Genomic DNA, 25077 nt, shown 5'->3' with positions numbered 1-25077 from the left:
GTGAAAATATCTCCATATATGAATTTATAGCCATAGGTAGGTACCGTATAGACCCATAGAGTGTGATATGGATCAATATTAGCATCGGGCCCTGGTGTCAATGGATACAATGAATGCACAAGATTGGTATAAATGTACACCAAGCCTTATGATTGTCTTAAAGCACTACTCCAGTGTTCGTTTTCTTTATTGCACCTCTGGGGTGGTGCTTTAAATCTAAGTCCCTTGCCCCTTGTATTATTCTCACCTTCTGGCGGCTTCATCTTATATCACCACTGCTCTGGACAGTCTCCCACATTGTTTGGCCTACCAGCAGCCCCAGTATTTTATGAAGCATGCGAGAGGTCTCAACTCAATTCAACTCTATGAGACCCTCGGCCAATCATAAGTTACTGTCAAAAGATGGTGCCGCGGAAGTGGAGCAACGTCAGTAATAAGTGAAGACGCTGGAGGGTGAGTATATAACAGGGATCAAAGGGCTTAGATTTAAAGCACTACTCCACCACTGAAAAAAGAAAAAAAAAAAAAAAATCGCTGGAGTGGTGCTTTAATTCAGCATGATTTACACCGTGTGCAGAATTATTAGGCAAGTTGTATTTTAGGGGATTTTTTTTATTATTGATCAACAACTAAGTTCTCAATCAACCCAAAAGACTCATAAATATCAAAGCTTAATATTTTTAGAAGTTGGAGTGGGTTGGTTTTTTTTTAGATTTGGCTATCTTAGGAGGATATCTGTTTGTGCAGGTAACTATTACTGTGCATAATTATTTGGCAACTTAATAAAAACTAAATATATTTCCATCTCACTTGTTTATTTTCACCAGGTAAACCTATATAACTGCACAAAATTTAGAAATAAACATTTCTGACATGCAAAAACAAAACCCCCAAAAATTAGTGACCAATATAGCCACCTTTCTTTATGATGACACTCAACAGCCTACCATCCATAGATTCTGTCAGTTGCTTGATCTGTTTACAATCAACATTGCGTGCAGCAGCCACCACAGCCTCCGAGACACTGTTCCAACAGGTGTACTGTTTCCCCTCCCTGTAGATCTCACATTTTATGAGGGACCACAGGTTCTCTATGGGGTTCAGATCAGGTGAACAAGGGGGCCATGTCATTATTTTTTCATCTTTTAGACCTTTACTGGCCAGCCACGCTGCGGAGTAGTTGGATACATGTGGTGGAGCATTGTCCTGCATGAAAATCATGTTTTTCCTGAACGATACTGACTTGTTCCTGTACCACTGCTTGAAGAAGTTGTCTTCCAGACACTGGCAGTAGATCTGGGAGTTGAGCTTCACTCCATCCTCAACCTGAAAAGATCCCTCAAGTTCATCTTTGATGATACCAGCCCATACCAGTACCCCACCTCCACCTTGCTGGCATCTGAGTCGGGGTGGAGCTCTCTGCTCTTTACTGATCAGTCTCTGGCCCATCCATCTGGCCCATCAAGAGTCACTCTCATTTCATCAGTCCATAAAACCTTTAAAAAATCATTCTTAAGATATGTCTTGGCCCAATCTTGACGTTTTATCTTATGTTTCTTGTTCAAAGGTGGTCATTTTTGAGTCTTCCTTACCTTGGCCATGTCACTGAGTATGACACACCTTGTGCTTTTTGATACTGCAGTAACGTTGCAGCTCTGAAATATGGCCAAACTGGTGGCAAATGGCATCTTGGCAGCTTCACGCTTGATTTTCCTCAATTCATGTGCAGTTTTGCACCTTTTTTGCCCAACATGCTTTTTGCGACCCTGTTGGCTATTTGCCATGAAATGCTTGATTGTTCGGTGATCACGCTTCAAAAGTTTGGCAATTTCAAGACTGTTGCATCCCTTTGCAAGACATCTCACTATTTTGGACTTTTCAGAGCCCGTCAAATCTCTCTTCTGACCCATTTTGCCAAAGGAAAGGAAGTTGCCTAATAATTAAGCACACCTTATATAAGGTGTTGATGTCACTACACGGCTCCCCTCCAATTGGTAGTTGGCTCTCAAACCTTTACAGTTTGGAGTAAGACAACATGTATAAAAATTATCATGTGATCAAAATACTCATTTGCCTAATACACATAGTAATAACCTAACACTGATATATAGTTCATTAACGGACAACGTAGCAACATACCAATCTAAAAACACTATGGATGTCATAAAAAGTCACATATATTGGTAAAAGATACAACTAGGAGGAACCTGGACCTTATTGGATTGGTAGATGTTTCCACAAATATAATATCTTTTTTCAGAATAAAGGTAATATGTAAAAATACTCAAAGGCCAAGAGCTACATTGCTGGAGCTCCTGTTTTCCTCTTTATCCCAGACTCCCAGGAATCACACTGAGATTTATGGGGGAGTGACACCACCAGCAGTTACTGTCCCCATGAAGATATATCTCCTACTTCCCGACTGCAGCAGAGACAAGAAGAAAGACAAAGGGATAAGGAGCAGATCTGATTGTGGATGTCAGTGCAGGAACAATGTTTACAAGGGGAAAACCGTCTGTGTAGTTCTCCTATGCAATAAGGTCATCATAAATACACTCCATACTGAAGTCCTACACTTGTAGCTCCAGAAGAACACCGGGGAACAAGACTACAAATATCTTAAGATGCTATGATACAGACAGATTGGTGAGGTCTTCCCTGCCCTCACATAAGTTAAATAAACGAGAAGAGATCTCAGGAAATTCAGAGTTAAATATGACAAGAACTTTGGACAAAACGTCTAGCGACGCATGTAACTTGGCAGCTTTGCCTTGATTCCGAAAATGCATATTGCATCCCATAACCGTGGATGAGGTCATGGAAATTAATTGGGAATGTCATCTGAGATGTAATGATAAAGCAGAAAGAAGCTGAATTATAGCTCCCCATTATGCTTCTTGGGAGCAGTTAATAATCACCGTGACTCCCACTTTAACGTCAGGAACTTCCATAACTCAGCCATCCCTACCTTTTGATTCTAGTGTGCTGTTGAGTGATCTCTGCCTATAAGCCATTGAGCCTCCATTAGTCCATAGATATAATATATAGTTGGTAGCACTTTACACTGAATGTTACAAGCACGCGAGCGCACTTCATTACTGCCCCCAAGAGCAAACACTTCCATAATACTGCGTGGAAAGCAATGACAAAAGACATTGTATTGAGGTGGTCCTGTTGTTGAGTAGGGAGCAGTAGGGAGACTTTCTCTTTTCCATGTACGGTATTAATTGATTTATATTTTTGTGCAGAAATGAAAAATGGTGAAAATGGAAAAATTGTTTTAGCTGTAGTATGACAATTTACTCTCTTCTGATTCCCTGTGCTGATCAGTTTCTTGACGAGTAACCAGAAACTATCCTTAAAGGGGGGTTTCCAGACAAATCGCATGACAAATGACCAGAAACTACCCTTTTTTTATCAACTTTTTATTTTTGAAAATTTTACAACAACGTAACAATTACACGATAAAAAATAAATACTTCCCAGGTATACATAGAAGAGCATAACATCATATTCGTACCTAAGGGCTCAGTTGAAGACTATGCCAATGCGAGATGGGCAGATTCCAAAGACAGAGTGGCATTGCCTTATCCCAGCCTAAACCCCAGGCTCCTCCAGGGGGTCCAAGAGGGACACAGCGGACCAGTCCATCAGATCCAATAGGTGTCCATAAGAGCATCCCAGGGAGCCCACATCAAGAAACTATCCTTAAAGCGGGGTTCCCAGACAAATCTCTTGACAAGTGACTAGAAACAATCCTTAAAAGGGGGGTTCCCAGACAAATCGCATTACAAGTGACCATAAACTAGCCTTAAAGTGGGGATCCCAGACAAATCACAGGGCATATTGCTATGGCTTTGTGACTGTGCTTGGTACTGCAGCTCAGTCCCAGTGACTTGCAGTACCAGTCGCAGCCAAGAATACAAACACAGAGCTATGGAAGCAAGTAAATAGGAAAATGAGGCACTGTGTTCCCTCAACTAAACTGATAGCTGGGGTACTGGGACCCTTAACAATCACATAATGGAAGTCAATCTTTAAGGTAACCCCCCACCACTACCACCCCATTGCCCACCCCATCTGGATTAATGGGTTCTGTCTAATGATGTTATGATGATCTTGATTTTTTGACTATAAGCACAAGTAATTTTCTGGTGTTCCTTATTTCTGGAAGGTTACTTTAGTGCCTGGGAGTTTTTCTAACTCTTTCAGATTCCACTAGTTCCCTCCTTTTCCCTGAAGCCTCTTGGACGTTCAAGCAGAATTGGCAAGTATGACATCATTTAAAGAGAATTGCATCATGTTGCCCTAATGGTGAGAAGAATAAAATACCAACAGGCTCTCTCATTACCATGAACTATGTTTTACTGCACCATATCAGAGAAAACTTTGGGCCCAATTCATTGTTGTATTTGTGAATTTTTTTGCCGAGTTTACTGTTTTGCATTTTTTTTTTCTTTTTATGTGATCGCATGTTCCTTGTTTTTTTTTTAATTCACCATGGGGGAAGGAATTTCGGGTTTCCAGATGTTTTCACACTATTGATCATCAGTCCCCCCTGGGTTGATTTTGATGTACACCAGATATTTTGGCACAATTTTTGTATGATTTTGCAGAACTAACAACTTTTCGAACCAAAATGTAAGCAGAAAAGTTAAAGATCAAAATAAAGATCATTTCTTTTACCTTGTGCAAAATTCATTATCCGCACGCGCCATATTGAAGAATTTGGCGCAAAGAAAATACCAAAGAATACCACAAGACAGAAAAAAGAAAAATGACTTAAAAACCCCACGAATGCTGAATAGGCCATAGTTTTAAAAGGAAATAGGCACGGAGAGGTGAGTTTTTTGGGAGTTCCTATGTAGTTTCAACCCCACTTCCCCCAACTCGGCTTGATAGGCAAGTCTCTCCCAAATTTGAAACAGGGAGATACCTGTTCCCATGGGCTTTAACAATGATAATAAAGGTCCAAACCTCCTTGACCCACTTTATCTGCAAAATGAGGGGTCCTCCCCAATTGTTTATATAGGGGCAGCAGCTCAGAGCACCACCACTGAAACATTGATGGCCACTGCTAAGATTAGACCCTCAATGCTGTAACCTTGGAAAGCCGTTATGACCTAAAGATGTTGGTGCTTCAAGGAAGACACACAGACCCCTGCTTTATTTATCCCAAAACATAAATTCATTACAGCGTCTTATATCTAAAGTGTGCGTGGAGTAATATAGAAACGCAGTAAGTGCAGTCATCCCTATACACTGTACCGGGGTCCTCTCCTGGTTAGTTTGGAGTGATGGCTCATTTTTGTCATAAGAGTTCATAAAAAGCTCCGACATCAAATGTGAAGGATTTGGGAGATCCTGTAATGCTAAGTAAATACAACTTTTGGCATTGTGTCAGGGTACGGAAAATGAAATTACTGTAAAGCAGCGGTCGGTGGTGCCTTGTAGCAAATATCAAGAGCAAGAATGTGAGTGAGAGCTAATTGAGACGAGGGGGGATGGTGGGGGGCATTAAAACAGATCTACTGTACATAGGATAAAAGGGTGATATTTGGTAGTATATTGATGGAGTATGCAAAATATGCAAGGCTAATAAAAATAACAGAATTGGGGGGTGAGAGACGGCTGGCGACATCGGGGGGGCTGTGAAGACTGGGAGGATATAGCGTCTAATAAAAATTCAAAAGCCTGATGCCTCATGCTGTGTGCACCTGTCTGAGAGGGAGACAATGCCGCTGCCGCCCCTCCCCCGCTCTGTGGTGCTATGAAGCTCAGCGCTCATTGCCCTCAGTTATACAGCAGTGTGAACCTAAACTACACATATTCCTTCTTAACCTACTGAATATACGCCGGCCTCCTTTTCCTGGGTAGATTAGGTACAGAAATGAAACAGTACATTGAATCCTGTTTTGTATATAAGCCTGTGACCTACAAAGCCCATTGATTAAAATGTAAAACACATATTTTTAGAAAGCTAATTATGACTGAAGGAGAAGCATTTCGAGAGCTGAAGATGCTAAAGATGATAGTGATTGTTGATGGGGAAGATATTTTACTTAACACGTCACACTTCCTGTCATGATGTAATGAGCGTTCTATAGTAGTCTCCAGTATACTGGTGATAATAGACACCTAAAGGAATTCACAGCACAGACATTAATGGTATACTACTACGATATGCCATTCCTGCTCTGTGGTAATCCGACTCCTGGGACACCCCACGGACAGAACCTCAGAATGACAGTGTAAACCCACTAATGGGACACCCCACAGAAAGAACCTATGAGCGACAGTGTAAACCCACTAATGGGACTCCCCACAGACAGAACCTCAGAGCGACAGTGTAAACCCACTAATGGGACTCCCCACAGACAGGACCTCAGAGCGACAGTGTAAACCCACTAATGGGACGCCCCACAGACAGAACCTCAGAGCGACAGTGTAAACCCACTAATGGGACGCCCCACAGACAGAACCTCAGAGCGACAGTGTAAACCCACTAATGGGACGCCCCACAGACAGAACCTCAGAGCGACAGTGTAAACCCACTAATGGGCCTCCCCACAGACAGAACCTCTGAGCGACAGTGTAAACCCACTATTGGGCCTCCCCACAGACAGAACCTCAGAGCGACAGTGTAAACCCACTAATGGGCCTCCCCACAGACAGAACCTCAGAGCGACAGTGTAAACCCACTAATGGGCCTCCACACAGACAGAACCTCAGAGCGACAGTGTAAACCCACTAATGGGACTCCCCACAGACAGGACCTCAGAGCGACAGTGTAAACCCACTAATGGGCCTCCCCACAGACAGAACCTCTGAGCGACAGTGTAAACCCACTATTGGGACGCCCCACAGACAGAACCTCAGAGCGACAGTGTAAACCCACTAATGGGACGCCCCACAGACAGAACCTCAGAGCGACAGTGTAAACCCACTAATAGGCCTACCCACAGACAGAACCTCAGAGCAACAGTGTAAACCCACTAATGGGACTCCCCACAGACAGAACCTCAGAGCGACAGTGTAAACCCACTAATGGGACTCCCCACAGACAGAACCTCAGAGCGACAGTGTAAACCCACTAATGGGACTCCCCACAGACAGAACCTCAGAGCGACAGTGTAAACCCACTAATGGGACGCCCCACAGACAGAACCTCAGAGCGACAGTGTAAACCCACTAATGGGACGCCCCACAGACAGAACCTCAGAGCGACAGTGTAAACCCACTAATGGGCCTCCCCACAGACAGAACCTCTGAGCGACAGTGTAAACCCACTATTGGGCCTCCCCACAGACAGAACCTCAGAGCGACAGTGTAAACCCACTAATGGGCCTCCCCACAGACAGAACCTCAGAGCGACAGTGTAAACCCACTAATGGGCCTCCACACAGACAGAACCTCAGAGCGACAGTGTAAACCCACTAATGGGACTCCCCACAGACAGGACCTCAGAGCGACAGTGTAAACCCACTAATGGGCCTCCCCACAGACAGAACCTCTGAGCGACAGTGTAAACCCACTATTGGGACGCCCCACAGACAGAACCTCAGAGCGACAGTGTAAACCCACTAATGGGACGCCCCACAGACAGAACCTCAGAGCGACAGTGTAAACCCACTAATGGGCCTACCCACAGACAGAACCTCAGAGCAACAGTGTAAACCCACTAATGGGACTCCCCACAGACAGAACCTCAGAGCGACAGTGTAAACCCACTAATGGGACTCCCCACAGACAGGACCTCAGAGCGACAGTGTAAACCCACTAATGGGCCTCCCCACAGACAGAACCTCTGAGCAACAGTGTAAACCCACTAATGGGACGCCCCACAGACAGAACCTCAGAGCGACAGTGTAAACCCACTAATGGGCCTCCCCACAGACAGAACCTCAGAGCGACAGTGTAAACCCTCTAATGGGACTCCCCACAGACAGGACCTCAGAGTGACAGTGTAAACCCACTAATGGGCCTCCCCACAGACAGAACCTCAGAGCGACAGTGTAAACCCACTAATGGGACGCCCCACAGACAGAACCTCAGAGCGACAGTGTAAACCCACTAATGGGCCTCCTCACAGACAGAACCTCAGAGCGACAGTGTAAACCCACTAATGGGCCTCCCCACAGACAGAACCTCAGAGCGACAGTGTAAACCCACTAATGGGCCTCCCCACATACAGAACCTCAGAGCGACAGTGTAAACCCACTAATGGGCCTCCCCACAGACAGAACCTCAGAGCGACAGTGTAAACCCACTAATGGGACTCCCCACAGACAGGACCTCAGAGCGACAGTGTAAACCCACTAATGGGCCTCCCCACAGACAGAACCTCTGAGCGACAGTGTAAACCCACTATTGGGACGCCCCACAGACAGAACCTCAGAGCGACAGTGTAAACCCACTAATGGGACGCCCCACAGACAGAACCTCAGAGCGACAGTGTAAACCCACTAATGGGCCTACCCACAGACAGAACCTCAGAGCAACAGTGTAAACCCACTAATGGGACTCCCCACAGACAGAACCTCAGAGCGACAGTGTAAACCCACTAATGGGACTCCCCACAGACAGGACCTCAGAGCGACAGTGTAAACCCACTAATGGGCCTCCCCACAGACAGAACCTCTGAGCAACAGTGTAAACCCACTAATGGGACGCCCCACAGACAGAACCTCAGAGCGACAGTGTAAACCCACTAATGGGCCTCCCCACAGACAGAACCTCAGAGCGACAGTGTAAACCCTCTAATGGGACTCCCCACAGACAGGACCTCAGAGTGACAGTGTAAACCCACTAATGGGCCTCCCCACAGACAGAACCTCAGAGCGACAGTGTAAACCCACTAATGGGACGCCCCACAGACAGAACCTCAGAGCGACAGTGTAAACCCACTAATGGGCCTCCTCACAGACAGAACCTCAGAGCGACAGTGTAAACCCACTAATGGGCCTCCCCACAGACAGAACCTCAGAGCGACAGTGTAAACCCACTAATGGGCCTCCCCACAGACAGAACCTCAGAGCGACAGTGTAAACCCACTAATGGGCCTCCCCACAGACAGAACCTCAGAGCAACAGTGTAAACCCACTAATGGGCCTCCCCACAGACAGAACCTCAGAGCGACAATGTAAACCCACTAATGGGACTCCCCACAGACAGAACCTCAGAGCGACAGTGTAAACCCACTGTCGCGGGCGGGGAGGAGGGTGTCAGCACACTACGCTCACCCCTTCTGCTCGGGTCCGGCGGCTGCTGCTCAGTGGTGGCTCGAGCGGTGGGCCGGATCCCGGGGGTTTCTCGAGCGGCACTCCTCGCCCGTGAGTGAAAGGGGGTTGTTGGGTGTGGGGATGATTATTGTCCGTGACGCCACCCACGGTTGTGGTGATTTCACCACCGCTGCTCTGTACGGGGCTCCCGGGGTTGGTAATGCGGAGCAGCCAGGTGTTGTGTTGCCCCTCCGTGGGTAGGGGTTGGTGATCCCGGGGCCCGGTGATGGTGATGGAGGTGCAGGGCCTGGTGGGCGCAGGGACGCGGGGGCAGCGCTGTGCCTTGCGGCACTGTGGTACTCACTCAGCCTGAGACGTGGACACAGTTTTTACGGTAAACCAAACGGCTGGATAGACGGTCCCACGGACGGCTGCACTTGCTCTCCCAGTAGGTGACGGTGATGTCCCTTTTCCTTGCACCTTGGTGTACTTGTTGGTTGCGATGGGTCCCCACCGGTAACCCGCTCCCCGGCTTCAAGCTGGACCGGGGGAGCTCTACTCTTTGCCCGCAGGCGCTGGCCCTAAGAAACTGGTGCCTTGGCGGTGGCGGTGTCTCTTCTATACTGGCTGGGCGGTTGCCTTCAATCGGGACTTGGTTGTTGGGGGATCTGCGTCCCCTTCACTGACGGATTCGGCAAATTATGGCGACTCCTAGCCTTGCCGGGGTCCGAGAGGCCCCTGCCCTGGTGCTGACTGTCCTTCGGAACACTGCTCCAGACCGCCGGGCACACAGCCCACGTGGTCCTTCCAGGAACTTCCAAACGGTCCCCCTCCAGACAGTCATCGCCGTTGCTGACCTTGCTGACCTGGTCCTACACAAAGCTGGACCCTTCAGGCTTTCCTCCTTCTTGTCACCTCACTTGCTTTCCTCCTTTTCCACTTTTCTACTTTCACTACTTTCACTTAGCTGTTTACTCAAGCTCGTCCCTGAGCTGACTCGACTGCACTCAAGCCCTGCCTGGGCTAATCTGCGTTGTTTACTCCTTCATGTCCCTCACTGGACTCAACTGCCTGGTTTCTCCCGCCTCCAGAGCTGTGTCCTCCTCGGTGGGCGGAGCCAACCGCCTGGCCCACCCCCTGGTGTGAATCATCAGCCTCTGGAGGAAGGCAACAAGGATTTTTGGTTAGCTGTGGTGTTCCTAGCTGGGATGTAAGGTGTGGTGGTGTGTGACCTGTGTCCCCTGGCTTGCCCAGGGCGACACACCACTAATGGGCCTCCCCACAGACAGAACCTCAGAGCGACAGTGTAAGCCCACTAATGGGACTCCCCACAGACAGAACCTCAGAGCGACAGTGTAAGGCCACACGGGGATTTGTGCTCGCATGACACTCGGCTCAGGCTCGCAGCACAGCAGGAACTGAGTGTCATGCGACTGTGGTCCGATCGTGCGATCAGACCACAGCTGCGGAGGGGAGGGCCGACACTGTAGAGGAGAGGGAGGGATTTATCTTCCTATCTCCTCCATTGCCGGCTGATGCGAGAATCGCACTGCACTTGCATGACACCACAGTAATATCAGTGCAATGCGATTTTTCTCTCGCGCCCATAGACTTGAATGGGTGCGAGTGAAACAGGACCGCATTGCGTCCGCAGCATGCTGCGATTGTTTTCTTTATACAATTAGGCCTGAGAAAAAAAATCGCTCATGGGAGCAGGCACATAGAGTAATATAGGTCCGAGTGGAATGCGATTTTTTTATTGCATTCCACTTGCTCCTTATTACTCGCCGTGTGTGCTGACCCTAAACCCACTAATGGGACACCAGAAAGACAGAACCTCAGAACGACAGGGTAAAACCCCTCATACACTTAACATAGCTGTTGGCTGGCAGGTATTTCACCCAACTTTCCCATAAACAGAGCACTCACTTGGCCAAGTGCACCTATATTCTCTATGAGAGAACCACTGTTAAAATTTTCCACCAGCATCTCATCTCTTAGAGAACAAACGGATCAATAATCTGAAATGGGACATGCCGGATACTTATGTTCCCCAAGATTATCTATCAGTTGTATCAGAGGAGAGGAAGCAGGTCCCCATACACATTAGACTGTCGGCCAAACACTTCAATGTCTGGTGTAAGTCTTTCATACCCTCTATATCAAAGGAATAATTATTCATAACTGTGATGTCTCACCACCAAATCACTTTTCAAATGCAGAATTCAGAAAAGAAGGAAACAGCTAGGTTTATATGATGGTCTCCATTATGGAGGTGTATTACTTGACAACATATTGAAACTTGAAGTTCAGAATAACACGTGAGCAGCCTCCTCCTCTTGCACCACCATGGGTAGTCTGTGCCACAGGGTCACAGCTCTTTTGTCAGTATTCAGTGAGACTCACATTTACACTCGTTGCTTTCCAGAGGTCTTCTCTCTCTGTTGGTCTTCACTGATAGTCCCACTGGGCCTTTGCCCATCCATCTATGAGCTTCTGCCTCACACCAGCTTTAGCCTGACTCCTTTGCACTCCTATTAAAGGCCAGCACTTCTCTTCTCTCTTCTGGCCTGCTGGCTGTACAATCTTTACTGTAAAATCTCACTATCAGTCTTTCTACCCACGAGACGCTCTGGCCTATTGACGGTGCTTCAGCACATCATGGCCTACTGATGGTGTATCAGCCCATCATGGCCTACTGATGGTGCTTCAGCACTTCATGGCCTACTGATGGTGTATCAGCCCATCATGGCCTACTGATGGTGCTTCAGCACATCATGGCCTACTGATGGTGCTTCAGCACATCATGGCCTACTGACGGTGCTTCAGCACATCATGGCCTATTGACGGTGCTTCAGCACATCATGGCCTACTGATGGTGCTTCAGCACATCATGACCTACTGATGGTGCTTCAGCACATCATGGCCTACAGTCTCTTTATGGGAAAATCCCTCTTTCTATCTTTTTCATACAGTTACATAACTCACTGCTGTTCACTCATCGGTCTACAAGACAACATGCCACACACTCCTCTTTACTCTTTGATACCACACCACTTGAAGGAACAATTCAGCACCAGTTTATCACAGAAACATTCTTAACTTTTACTTGTCAACAATGAAGATGAAACTAGATTTGGTGAAAGCCCAACCTCGTTATATAGAAATAAAGCATTTTGTCATTAAGATTCAGAATGGGTATAATTTTGGCTGTATCAGCTCAGTATAAAGAAATGGAAAAAGACAAAGCATTGTTCTCTTACTAAAGGGACCATAGTTTTTCCCTCATTAAACCTCATTAAAGCTCCCATACACTTTAGATAAAATTCATCCAAACCTACTGATTTTGTCAGGTTCGGCTGACCTTCTAATGTGTATAGGGCCTTACAACTCTCCCCTGACATTATCTGGATTTTGCATATTAAACTTCCACAGCTTTCACAATAGACAGGAGCGCTTGGTCAGAGAGAGTTGGTGGTGGCACGATTATTCGGCCAACAGTTCCTAGTGTGCATGGCCAGCTTTAGAGTCTGTTCACATCTGTACAATAGTAGTAGATGCTGGAGACGGAAAAAAAAAAAGGCGCAATATAGAGTCTTATCCCTGTAGGAAGGGATAGAAAGTACAGGGAATTGCTCATCTGGGGTAGTTGCGCAAGTAACAACTACTATGAAAGGTATATAGCTATGCGATGTCTGCTGTAGCAGACTCCGTGTAAACTCAAAATGTATAAAGCAGTAGACGAAGGGGTTAAATCCGCTCTGCCATGTATAGTAAAAAAGGATCCAGGAACAATCTGTATCGTGATTTTATTGTTCTACGCGTTTCTGAGTCTTGCTTTTTTTTCAAGACAAGGATCACCCATATACATCAGTGATTTTGTCCTGAAGAAGGAGCAAGACTCCGAAACGTGTAGAATAGAGTTGAGCGGATTGTCAATAATCCTGGTCCGGCGGATCCGTTGCGGGTTGTCAAAGAAGTCCGGATCCGATCCGGAATCCGGACCCATGTATGTCAAAGGGGAGCGGATCCGGGACACGAGAGCGAGAGTGCGAGGGAGCGAGAGAGAGAGCGCGAGAGAGCAAGAGGGAGAGCGAGAGAGAGCGAGCGAGAGAGCGCGCGAGAGAGAGAGAGAGAGAGCGAGCGAGCGACCACCCCGAATCCGGATCGTGCAGCCGAATTCCCGGGTCCAAGTCGGACCTGGATCGGACGCTGAAACCGCGTGGATCCGGACTTTTACAGTTCGGGTCCGCTCAACACTAGTGTAGAACAATAAAATCACAATATTTATTCCTGGATCCTTTTTTTTACTATATATGGCAGTGAGAATGTAACCCCTTCTTCTGCTTTATCCATTTTCACATGTGTACAATGGCAGGTGTATGTTGGGAGTACTCCATGACATATGTCTCAGATGTGAGACACTCTACAGCTATCAGTGGACAATTAGTTGTGCAACAAGGGCACTAGATGAGTTTTGCAGAATCTCAGAAAAAAAAAAACGTTTTCCCTCTAAAACTATACTAGAAGTGGCCATAATGTCATATATAATCTAATCATGAGGACAGCATCCAGTAATTATCACCCTTTTTGACCTTTTTCAGGAATGGCAGGAGGTTAATGTGTTTCATGAATCTGCTCGGTGCTGTGTACACAGAAATCCAATCCCTGGCAGTGTATGAAGATGACTGCGCTTTCAGAGACTGAATGCCCACACATATTCAATAATTTATCTGCTCATGTCTGGCTCTCGCCAGTGTCTCACTTCTCCAGGGATTTGCAGCTCATATCTAAGGTGTCTTTTCTCACATGTTCATTACATGCTCCAGACATCAAAAACATTCCTATTCTACTCTGTATCTATCTGACCCAGCACAATTTTAGGATGTTGACCACTGTTTTGATACTTATAGAATTTTTGCAAAAATGTTTATATTTTTGGTTTAAGTTGTCTGTTTTTTTAATTTCATAGTGAAGATTGGTTCAATGCATTCCACTTCCACTAGGGGGAGCCGAGGAGCTTCCTATTCAGTATAGTGAGCTGTATAAATCTGTCTGCAGTGAGCTCCCCCTAGTGGTGGCTGAAACAATCTTAAATTTCATTATTTTCCAGTTTAAAAATAAGCAAATAAATTTTAGCACTATCCACTATTATATCATGATTTAATTATTGAGCAAAGCATATTTATTCAGGTCATTTTTAGTTATATCTCTTTCTTTTCCCACAGAACGTTTAAAGACAATCAAGACAGCTCCAATTCAGGAGTATGGAAAAGCTGAGCAATTGAATGAAAGGTGATTGAATATGTTCTCAGAGTTTTGTTTTTTTTTAGGTCTTTAAAACCTAAACATTTTTCAAGCAGAAGTCACTTTAAAACTGGGACATTTTTTGAGGATGTTTTTTTATTTTCCTGAATCAGTTTTGAAGATATTTGAAAGCACTTTTGTGGAGTTTTTTTTCCCTCTGTAGTGTGTTTTAAAGCCTTTTGATCTGACAGTGTAGAATTCTATTAAGATCCTCTTAAAATAAGTGACATGGACTTTTTTTTCTTACAACAAGGCATTTTTCTAAACATTTTCAGGTCGAAATAAGCTTAAAGAAGTTGTCCAGTACTTTTACATTGATGGCCTATCCTTAAGGCACCGTTACATGGTACAATATATCGTGCGATATGTCGTCGGGGTCACGGAATTCGTGACACACATCCGGCATCGTTAGAGATGTCGTACCATGTGACACCTCCGAACAACTGTTAATGAGCAAAAATACTCACCTTATCGTTGCTCGTTGACACGTCGTTCATTTCCATAATGTCGTTCCTCCTTCTGCGCGCCGGTTGTTCGTCGTTCCTGTGGCAGCACACATCGCTCCGTGTGACACCCCGGGAACGACGAACAACAACTTACCTGCATCCCGCCGGCAATGAGGAAGGAAGAAGGTGGGCGGGATATTCCGGCCGCTCATCTCCGCCCCTCTGCTTCTATTGGCCGGCCGCTGTGTGACGTCGCTGTGATGCCGAACATCCCTCTCCCTTCAGGAAGATGATGTTCGCCACCCACAGCGACGTCGTTAGGGAGGTAAGTACGTGTGACAGGGGGTTAACGACTTTGTGCGCCACGGGCAATGAATTGCCCGTGACGCACAAATGACGGGGGCGGGTGCAATCGCTCATGTGATCACATGATAAATCGTTGCGTGTAACGCCGCCTTTAGGATTGGTTATCAACGTCTCATTGGCCGGGGTCCAACACCTGGCACCCCCGCCGATCAATTGTTCTCAGTCACAGTGGCGGCAGCCGGCAGCCGGAAGTGCTCAGTTCTTGAGCTGCTCCATTTTCTCATAGCGGCTGTGGCCGGGTACTACCCATCCGCCTCCTTTCTAATCAATACAATTCTGGTCACCGATATATAAGAAGGACATAGCTGAACTGGAGAGGGTGCAGAGAAGAGCCACCAAGATTATTAGAGGAATGGGTGGGCTGCAATACCAAGACAGGTTATTAAACTTGGGGTTATTTAGTTTATAAAAACGAAGGCTTAGGGGGGATCTAATCACAATGTATAAATATATGAGGGGACAGTACAGAGACCTTTCCAAAGATCTTTTTACACCTAGGCCTGCGACTGGAACACGGGGGCATCTGCTACGTCTTGAGGAAAGAAGGTTTAATCATAATCACAGACGAGGATTCTTTACTGTACGAGCAGTGAGACTATGGAACTCTCTGCCGCATGATGTTGTAATGAGTGATTCACTACTAACATTTAAGCAGAGCCTGGACGCCTTTCTTGAAAAATTTAATATTACCAGTTATGTATAATAGATTTTATGACAGGGTGTTGATCCAGGGAACTAGTCTGATTGTCGGATGTGGAGTCAGGAAGGAAATTTTTTCCCCATTGGAGCTTGTTTGCCACATTGGGGTTTTTTTGCCTTCCTCTGGATCAACATGTTAGGCTACGGGTTGAACTAGATGGACTTAGAGTCTCCCTTCAACCTTAAAAACTATGATACTATGATACTATGAATAGGAGGCGAATGTGTAGTACCCGGCTGTGGCCACTATCAGAAGATGGAGCAGCTCCAGAACTGAGCATTTCCGGCTGCTGCAGCTGGCACTGAGAGCAGCTGATCGGCGGGGGTGCGGGGTATGTCATGTCGGACCCCGGCCGATCAGACATTGATGACCTGTCCTAAGGATACGCCATCAATGTAAAAGTAGTGGACAACCTCTTTAAAAACTCAATACAACAGAAAAGGATAAGAAGAGCTTCCCAAATGAAGCAGTTTTTGAGAAAAGGTAGATCTTCTAAACAAAAAACGTTATATACAAACTCTGCGTGAGTGAACATAGTCTTATAGTTTGACATATGAGAGTAACTCATGGAATTAAAGGAGTTTTATTTGATTTTAGGGCGAATGATCCATGCCACGATTGTTGAGTGCCCGATGGTGAGCAGAAGCAGGACGCTACACCTCCACTTGTAAGTAATTGTTTGTACAGATAAAAGTTCGAAGGAAGACACAAATATTGCACATGATACTTTCCTGTTAAATAACCCTTCTCTGATGATCCGAAAGAGTATTCGAAGACAGAATACACTTCACAGTCACTGTATATACTGAAATATTAATACAGTATGTAAAAATGTGGTGCCAAAAACAAAGAGATCACCAGTGTGAGAGTACAAAATGGCACTTACTGAAGCCCGCACCCTGTGAGGGGTCCAAGACTTAAAGGGAATCTGTCACCACCAGGTTTTTGCTACCCTATCTGAGAGTAGCATAACATAGAGACCGAGACCCTGATTCCAGGGATGTGTCACTTACTGAGCTGTTTGCTGTCATTTTGAGAAAAATCAATGTTTTCTCTACTGCAGATCAAGCAGTTATACAGATCTCATGAATATGCTGGACTACCTGGCAGGACGCCAGGTAGTCCTGTAATGATAATCTACTGCTGATTAAACAGAGATTTTATCAAAACTACACCTGAGTCCAGTAAGTGACACATCGCTGGAATCAGGATCTCTGCCCCTACATTATGCTGCTCTCAGATTAGGTGGCAAAAACCTGGTGACAGATCCCCTTTAAGGATGCAATGTCCACTTCCAAATTAGGTGGAATTTTGCATTCTGATGAGCTATTGGGCTGCGAAGAGCTCATATAGTGTTCTTGTACAGAGGCCCTTCTCTGTCTGTGTCTGCCAGTGGTTATACTCTGCTGGAGTGAGACTGCTGACCCTGAAAGATGAGGGGCAGGGAAAATGAGCCAGATCAGTTTCACCATCTTCTGAGAAAATCAGATCAGTGTCACCATGAAGTGAGAGATTCACAACCTGCTGATAGACTGAATGTGATCAGAGTTAACGCCCTCTGCTGGCAGCATGCAGTATAGCATGGCGGTGTAGCCGGTATGTATCTGTAGCACTGGCATTATCATAGTCCCTGTTGCCAGTGCTCTGTCTGCCCCAGTTGAATTATGGGAAACACAGCATGGCCCCATAAAATGTTATGAAGACATCTGTAAAGGCAGAGGGATTTTATGAGCCATGATCTGCGGAGTGTGCTGTAAACCCAACCTTACATGCTTCAGAGACTACTAGCATCTGCTCCCATCCATTTCTTAAAGGAGAAAAGAATCCATTCTCCAAGAACAACTTTACTGCTCAAATGTCCTTTGTTATCGAGAAGCTCCCATACCATAGTCCTGACGAGTCTACCATGGACTTTTAGAAATATACACAGTATATAACTCCCTGCTATGGGAATCTACGAGAATGCTCCACATGGCCAGTCCCGCTGCTGGACCTGAGCAACAGAGCCTCCATGTGGCAATACTGGATATTTTGCAGTGCCTTAAGAAAAAAAAATGTATTTTTAAGAAAAAAATTGAATACGTCTTGTTAGGGAATTATGGGTTGATTCCATTTCTTACATATTTTTCTACACTAGTGTCAGACAACCAATGTGGATGGCATTACTGCCTCCAAGATGTCCCCCGGCTAAGACACAGATATAAAGAATGACCTGCCTCATTGTGCAGCATTCAGTGTGACTATGCAGATTTGCCATTCAGGAGTCACAGAAAGTTGGGTGTCAGCTTCTAAAGGAGCCAATATGGCCACCATAACGGATGTTATGTATATATATAATGGGAGAAGTCTGAAAAAATATGTATATTGGCAGTAGAAAATGACTTAAATAGGTTGTACACCTCTATTTTAGAACAAATACTGTATAAAGTCTACTTACCTACTGGTTATTTGTGCTTCCACTTCTGGCGGCAGTGACCAATGTGTCACCGCTGCAAACAGTGATTGGCTGCAGTCATTATATGTCTTGCTGGCCAGGACAAAATGTACAGAAATCAGCTCAGCACTAGAGTTGAGCGAGTATCGAAATATTCGTGTTCGTGATACTTGTAATGAGTACTGTGTAATGCTCGCGTATTCCTTCCGAATAGCGAGTACAATGCAAGTAAATGGGAAATGTGCGTAATATTCCGCTGATTGGAAAATGCGAGTAATATCCGCTGATTGGGAAATGCAAGTAATATCCGCTGATTTGGAAATGCAAGTAATATCCACTTATTGGAAAATACGAGTAATATCCACTTATTGGGAAATGCGAGTAATATCCGCTGATTTGGAAATGCGAGTAATATCCACTTATTGAAAAATGCGAGTAATATCCGCTGAGTGGGAAATACGAGTAATATCCGCTGATTTGGAAATGCAAGTAATATCCGCTTATTGGAAAATGCGAGTAATATTCCACTGATTGGGAAATGCGAGTAATATTCCGGCAGAAAATTACTCGCATTTCCCATTGACTTGCATTGTACTCGCTATTCAGAACGAATGCGCAAGTATTACACAGTACTCATTACGAGTATAGCAATTATGCATATTACGGTACTCGCTCAACTCTACTCAGCACCAAAAGTGCTTTGAACTTGTCAGATGATTTTTACTCCTTTTGCCTAAATCAACTTCCTAAAGATGTTATTTGTAGCTCAATTGTCTTATTTTTAGGGTTCGTTCGCACTGGTGTATAACTCGGATGAGTGCAATGCGGGGGAAAAAACAGATTCTACTCAGACCAATGTGATTCAGTGAGACAGTGCAGAGCTGTGATTTTTTTTTTTAAATGTATTCGGCCTGGTTAAAAAATTGCAGCATGTTGAGAATCTACGTGTAAATCGGGTGAAACTCAACGAATTAAGTCTATAGGAGCAAGAAAAAAATCGAACGCCACACAGACCATCCGTTTTTTACGGATTCATTATTATTCCGTAGCATAAAACTCTGTGAATGAATAATAGTTGTAGAGAAATAAAACGGCCAGCACAAGGATGACAAGTGAGAAAAAACCATCTTAGTTTTCACGATGAAAATTTGATCAATCACTAGTGTGAGCGTACCCTAATAAAAAAAACATTTCTATACCTGTGCACACAAGGGGGCGCTGGGGAGAAAAGTCAAGCTGACCCCCCCACCCTTACCTGCCCATTGTGGTTTGATGGACAGCGACCCCTTTTATGTTTTATGTAGGAGACACAATATAGGAAAAATATATATCATAAGCACAGTTCTTTACCTATTGAATTGGATTATATGGACGGGTGGTAAAATATCAAATCAGATGCAAAATTTCCTTTTCTTCCTCTTTTTTCCCCCCTCACGTCTCCAGTGGGTATACATAGTGGGGCAAGGATATTGGGGTAGGGTCTGTATATGTGGTTTCTGATAATATTTATATAGTAAATTGATAATCGAATAAATTTAACTGCGTAGATGACAGATTTCAGAAGAGCTTTGGATGATGCACTGCGTCCTCAGGGGTGCCAGTCGAGTTAGAGCACAGGATTAGAGCGCAGGATTACAGCGCAGGATTACAGCGCAGGATTACAGCGCAGGATTACAGCGTAGGATTAGAGCGCAGGATGCTTGTCTATCCTCCTCGCTGTTTTCAACAAGGTATTGGCTTATTGCACGTGTGGTCATTAAAATGCATCTTATTAAAATAAATCAGTTGCTTGAACTGCTAATAACACCTTTCTAAAGTCCAGACGCAGGTCAGTCCGGTAGTCGTGGTGAGCTGGGGGAGATAAATGATCTAAAAGGTTCCATTTCAGATCACACTAAAAGTTTATATTCTTAGTAAAGACAAAAGCGAAACACAAGACAATCTGTGGTAGAATATCAGTTCCTGGCAGTACCAAGAACCCTGACATGCTCCTTAGATGCCGCCATAACTCACGACTGTCAATGACAAGGTCTGGGGGGGCTTCACATACTCTGTTGATTTCCCAGCTATCTAATTACCTCATTGTTTAATTTATGTACATTTCACCAAACTGGGGTTGGGAGAAGTTCCTGACATCATGGAGGCTGAGATTTTGTACTATGCCCCTAAATCGTCAAGAAGAATAAACTCCATAAAAGGGCTTCAATAAATTAATGGAGATATTCTACACCTAGAGAAGATCACCTTAGGCCGGTTTCACACATCCGGCATTTTACCGGATTGCTGGATCCGGCACACTCCAGTACAGTGTAATACTGTACAATGGCATCGCGGCACCTCCGGTCACATGCTCCTGTCACATGACAGCATGCCATTTTACAGTATTAACACTGTACTGGAGTGTGACGGATCCGGCAATCCGGTAAAATGCTGGATGTGTGAAACTAGCCTTACCAAAACCAAAAAATAAATAGTGTTTCACGTTTAATTGATAGTTGAAGGGATGAGCAGCTTCTGATAATATCAGGATAATGATGAGACAAATGTTTGCCTTTCCAGCAGAGCTTTGGGGAGAGTTGGACCAATGGTCCCTTTAGCTGGGCCGATCCAGGCCACAGAGCAGACTAGACAAGCAGACAGTGATGGGAACAGAGCAATCACTGATACTACCGTTCTGTTCCCATACAGCGCCATGTTTTCGGCAACGCAACGTTTTTCAGACAGTTCGATGTGCTGGCGATAACTATGATTTTTAGGTGTGAGTTGAACTCAACAACGGAGCATTTTGCACGTTTATTGGATAATTACCAGGCTGTTTAGATGGGAGGAGCGAACGTTCCTATGTAGGCCAATTCACCAATTGTTTGCTCATCTAAATGGACCATAACGCTATAAACTTGCCTTAGCCCTACAAAGAAGGAACCGTTCTTTACAGGAACTCTCAGGTCTGCACTTCTTGGAAGGACGTCTCACTTCGTTCCCAATATATATTGATGATACAACCAGGGTTCATGAAGACATCCAATCTCCATATACCTTATAAACACATAGAGGGGGTTACCCCAATCAGACCTCCGCCATCACCTTACGAGCCAGAACAGAGATGATCTGTTTAAGTGGCTTCCCTTATGGTGGACTCACGCCTTCCTTGTATTACACAGATGACGATTTATCTGTATGGCCGCCATGTAATTCTATATTTCCCTTGTAGCAAACAATGCAGTGGAAATGCCTGGTGGGCCGAGGCTCCCACTGACAATATCAGCTGTTTGCCAGGGGTGTTGGGAGCAGGACATGGGGCAATTGTCTGATCACCCCGAATGCTTCATGCTGAAAGTGAAGGTGGCTGTAATTGTATACACGAACTGTACAAAATCAAAATGTCAAAGTCCCATTTCAGTGTTTTTTTTATGTCCCCATCCGTTAGCTGTAAGTAACATATGTGCAGGGCATGCAGGAAAATACTTACTGGTCTCTGTCTTCTGCCATTTCTAGCGCTGCTCCGGTCCTCTCCTATATTGTGTGACCGCACCACTTTCTTTGTGGCTCACACCAGAGACTGTTAGGGCTTGTGCGCACGTTGCATGAATTCATGCATTTACGCTGCATATACACTGCAGCGTAAATGAATGCGTCCTGCGTCCCCTGCACAATCTATGTAGATTGTGCATGACACGTTCGCACGATGCTTTTTTGAACGCAGCGATTTGGATGCCAAAATTTTGACCCAAATCCGTGCGTACAAAAAAGCAGCATGTCAATTAATTTGTGCGCTTTGGATGCTGCTCCCACTCTATGGTGGGGGCAGCATCCTGATCCCATGAATTCGGCATTTATTCTGCTGAAACACTGCATCCATTACGCAGTGTTTCTGCAGCGATTTGAAGCGCACATGTGCTGTCAAATCGCTGCAGAAATTTCAGCAGGTACATGCGAACATAGCCTTTGCAACTACAACATTGCAAGCCGATGCTACGATGCCGAGCGCGATAGTCCCCGCCCCCGTCGCAGCTGCGATATCATGGTGATAGCTGCTGTAGCGAACATTATCGCTTCGGCAGCTTCACATGCACTTACATGCCCAGCAACGTCGCTCTGGCCGGCGAACCGCCTCCTTCCTAAGGGGGCGGGTCGTGCGTCGTCATAGTGACGTCACACGGCAGGCGGCCAATAGAAGCGGAGGGGCGGAGATGAGCGGGACGTAAACATCCCGCCCACCTCCTTCCTTCCGCATAGCCGGCCGGGACGCAGGTAAGGAGATGTTCCTCGCTCCTGCGGCTTCACACACAGCGATGTGTGCTGCCGCAGGAACGAGGAACAACATCGTAACATTGGTCCTTCCCAAGTCATGGGAATGTCCGACGCTACACCGATCATACGATTACGACGCTTTTCTGCTCGTTAATCGTATCAAAAATGCTTTACACACTACGATGTCGACAGCGACGCCGGATGTGTGTCACTTTCGATTTGACCCCACCGACATCACACCTGCGATATCGTAGTGTGCAAAGTGCCCCTTAGTTCCTTTCTTATTGTACGTCTATGAGAGCCTCGTTCTGAGTCTTAAAGACTTATAGTGAGAAAGTGACTTTGGATCACGATGAAAATCTTGGTCACAGGAGAGGACCGGAGCTGGAAACGGCAGAAGATGGCAACTGGTAAATATTTTAATACATACAGTAACTATACATTATTGATAGTTAATGTATGAGGAGATAAATAAATAAATAAATAAATTAATTAATTAAAAAAAAAAAATCAGTGGAGTAGAACTTTAATGTAACCATTAGTGATGGGAGAGCTCTAAAATGCTTGAATGCTCATTTCTCGATTCAAGCTGGTCAGATACTCGAACAAGCTTGTTACGAGTATCGAGCATTATGGAGGTCAATAATTGGGCAGTTCACCTCTCCACCCACTTACTGCCATAAACAGAAGAGTTCCGGTGGGAGGAAAGGTGGGGTTTGTCTTTGTTTTTCTTTTGTTGGTCACACTACTTGTGAGAATGTTGTTTTATCCCCTGGGAGGGTCATTTAGAGACCCTCTCTGGGATGCCTGAACATATCACGCAGAGAATCAAGCCGTTGCATTGTGGTCATTGTTCCACAGACTAAATATCTGAGCACCTGTGATACTTGGAAGTACTGAGCACTCCAATGCTCAAACGAGTAACGAGCAGTGCCGAGCATCCTCACTAATCACTAATGACAAGGTAGATAATGTGATAGATCCAGAAGTGAACTCAGGCAGAAGAGGGCACCTGTGCAGTCCAACACTCCTCATAATGAACAATTCCACTTATTTTGGAGGTAGAGGTGGCCCCTTCCGTCTGGCCCCTGGTGACTGCACCAATGGTAATTCTGCCCATGAAAACCTCCATCATACATCTCAGTCCTACCTACTAATGACACCTCAGATCTAACGTTCCAGGCACTAAGACCCCATTTTCGGGTAGTGAAAATGCAGCAGATTTTCCCTCCAAATTTTCCAGAGGAAAATTACCTTAGTTTTACTAAACCAGCAATATATATGAGATTTTAAAAATGTACACACAATATTTTTTTCTATGGGAAATAAAATATATGAATAGACCCGTATACACCCTCAGCTAAGCCACAGGATCTGTTATTCCCTATTATTAAAGGAGAATAATTGTGGGAGCGGCACAAGAAAATGTGTAAAGGACAATATCACCCCTTTAACATGGGGAGATTTCCAAAGCATTAGATCTGATGTTTTATTCTATTTACAATACTGAGCGTGAAGGTAATTCAGCCCAATATCAATATTATCAGCCATCATGTCACAGACAGCTATATTATAGGGGCATTTACTGGCAAACAGTCGCTCTACCCAGGCTGCAAACATCTCCGCTATAAAACTGTATATGTGGCTCCTAAACGTGGAAATTCAAACAGATTTCTAAGGTTTTGCAATCTGAATTCCTGACCCACTTCAATAAAAGCGCCACCCTGTGGTTGATTTTTGTATTTTTTTTTTCTTTAAAACCATTTTCTGGTTTGCTATAAAAATATAGAAATTATCCTTGTAAATTGCATTAATTTGTACTTAGGATATGTTGCAGAAAAAATTTTTCACCCTGTATTTCAGTTTAATATATTAGCATTTTTATTGATATATTAAACTATGTAAAACATATAATTATAGATATAAAAACAATACAAATGTTCTGATTGTTTGTAGAAAAATAACTAGTAGCTAAATAAATAAAACCAGGGGAATCCTGTAAATGTAAATAATTCACAGATCTGACAGGGTTAATATTTAATGACAGTGAACAGATACAAACCGTGTGAAAGTGAATGGCAGCTTCTCCGTGAGTCACTAACTGAACCGATCAATATTTTCCATGTCTAACAAAATGAATGAAGCCACAGACAATAAGCTACCAAATAACTACCACAAACAAATATTACACCTATACTTGCTAATTATTAGCAAAAACAATAGGAAATAAATGATTAGGGAAAATACAATTAATAAAAAAAAATCAATATAACAATAACATTCATTTGTATTTGAGTCAAAGCAATATAATCTGTTATGTCTTACAAATGGAAAATGCTCCAAATTGTGCAC

The 25077-nt window shown here is 44.8% G+C and overlaps 1 long non-coding RNA gene across 1 annotated transcript in view; it reads left to right on the top strand.

Annotated features, from left to right (window-relative positions):
- Nucleotides 1–16707, top strand: part of LOC142292085 (uncharacterized) — a 65604-nt gene extending 48897 nt beyond the window's left edge. The window contains exons 2-3 of the long non-coding RNA XR_012750577.1: nucleotides 14450–14516; nucleotides 16638–16707. This is a non-coding gene — a long non-coding RNA (uncharacterized LOC142292085). The remainder of the gene's footprint in view (nucleotides 1–14449; nucleotides 14517–16637) is intronic.
- Nucleotides 16708–25077: the final 8370 nt, after the last annotated feature.

This window comes from Anomaloglossus baeobatrachus, chromosome 2 (genome assembly GCF_048569485.1).
Source record: "Anomaloglossus baeobatrachus isolate aAnoBae1 chromosome 2, aAnoBae1.hap1, whole genome shotgun sequence".
Taxonomy (NCBI): domain Eukaryota; kingdom Metazoa; phylum Chordata; class Amphibia; order Anura; family Aromobatidae; genus Anomaloglossus; species Anomaloglossus baeobatrachus.
This window is presented reverse-complemented; position numbering and strand designations above follow the sequence as displayed.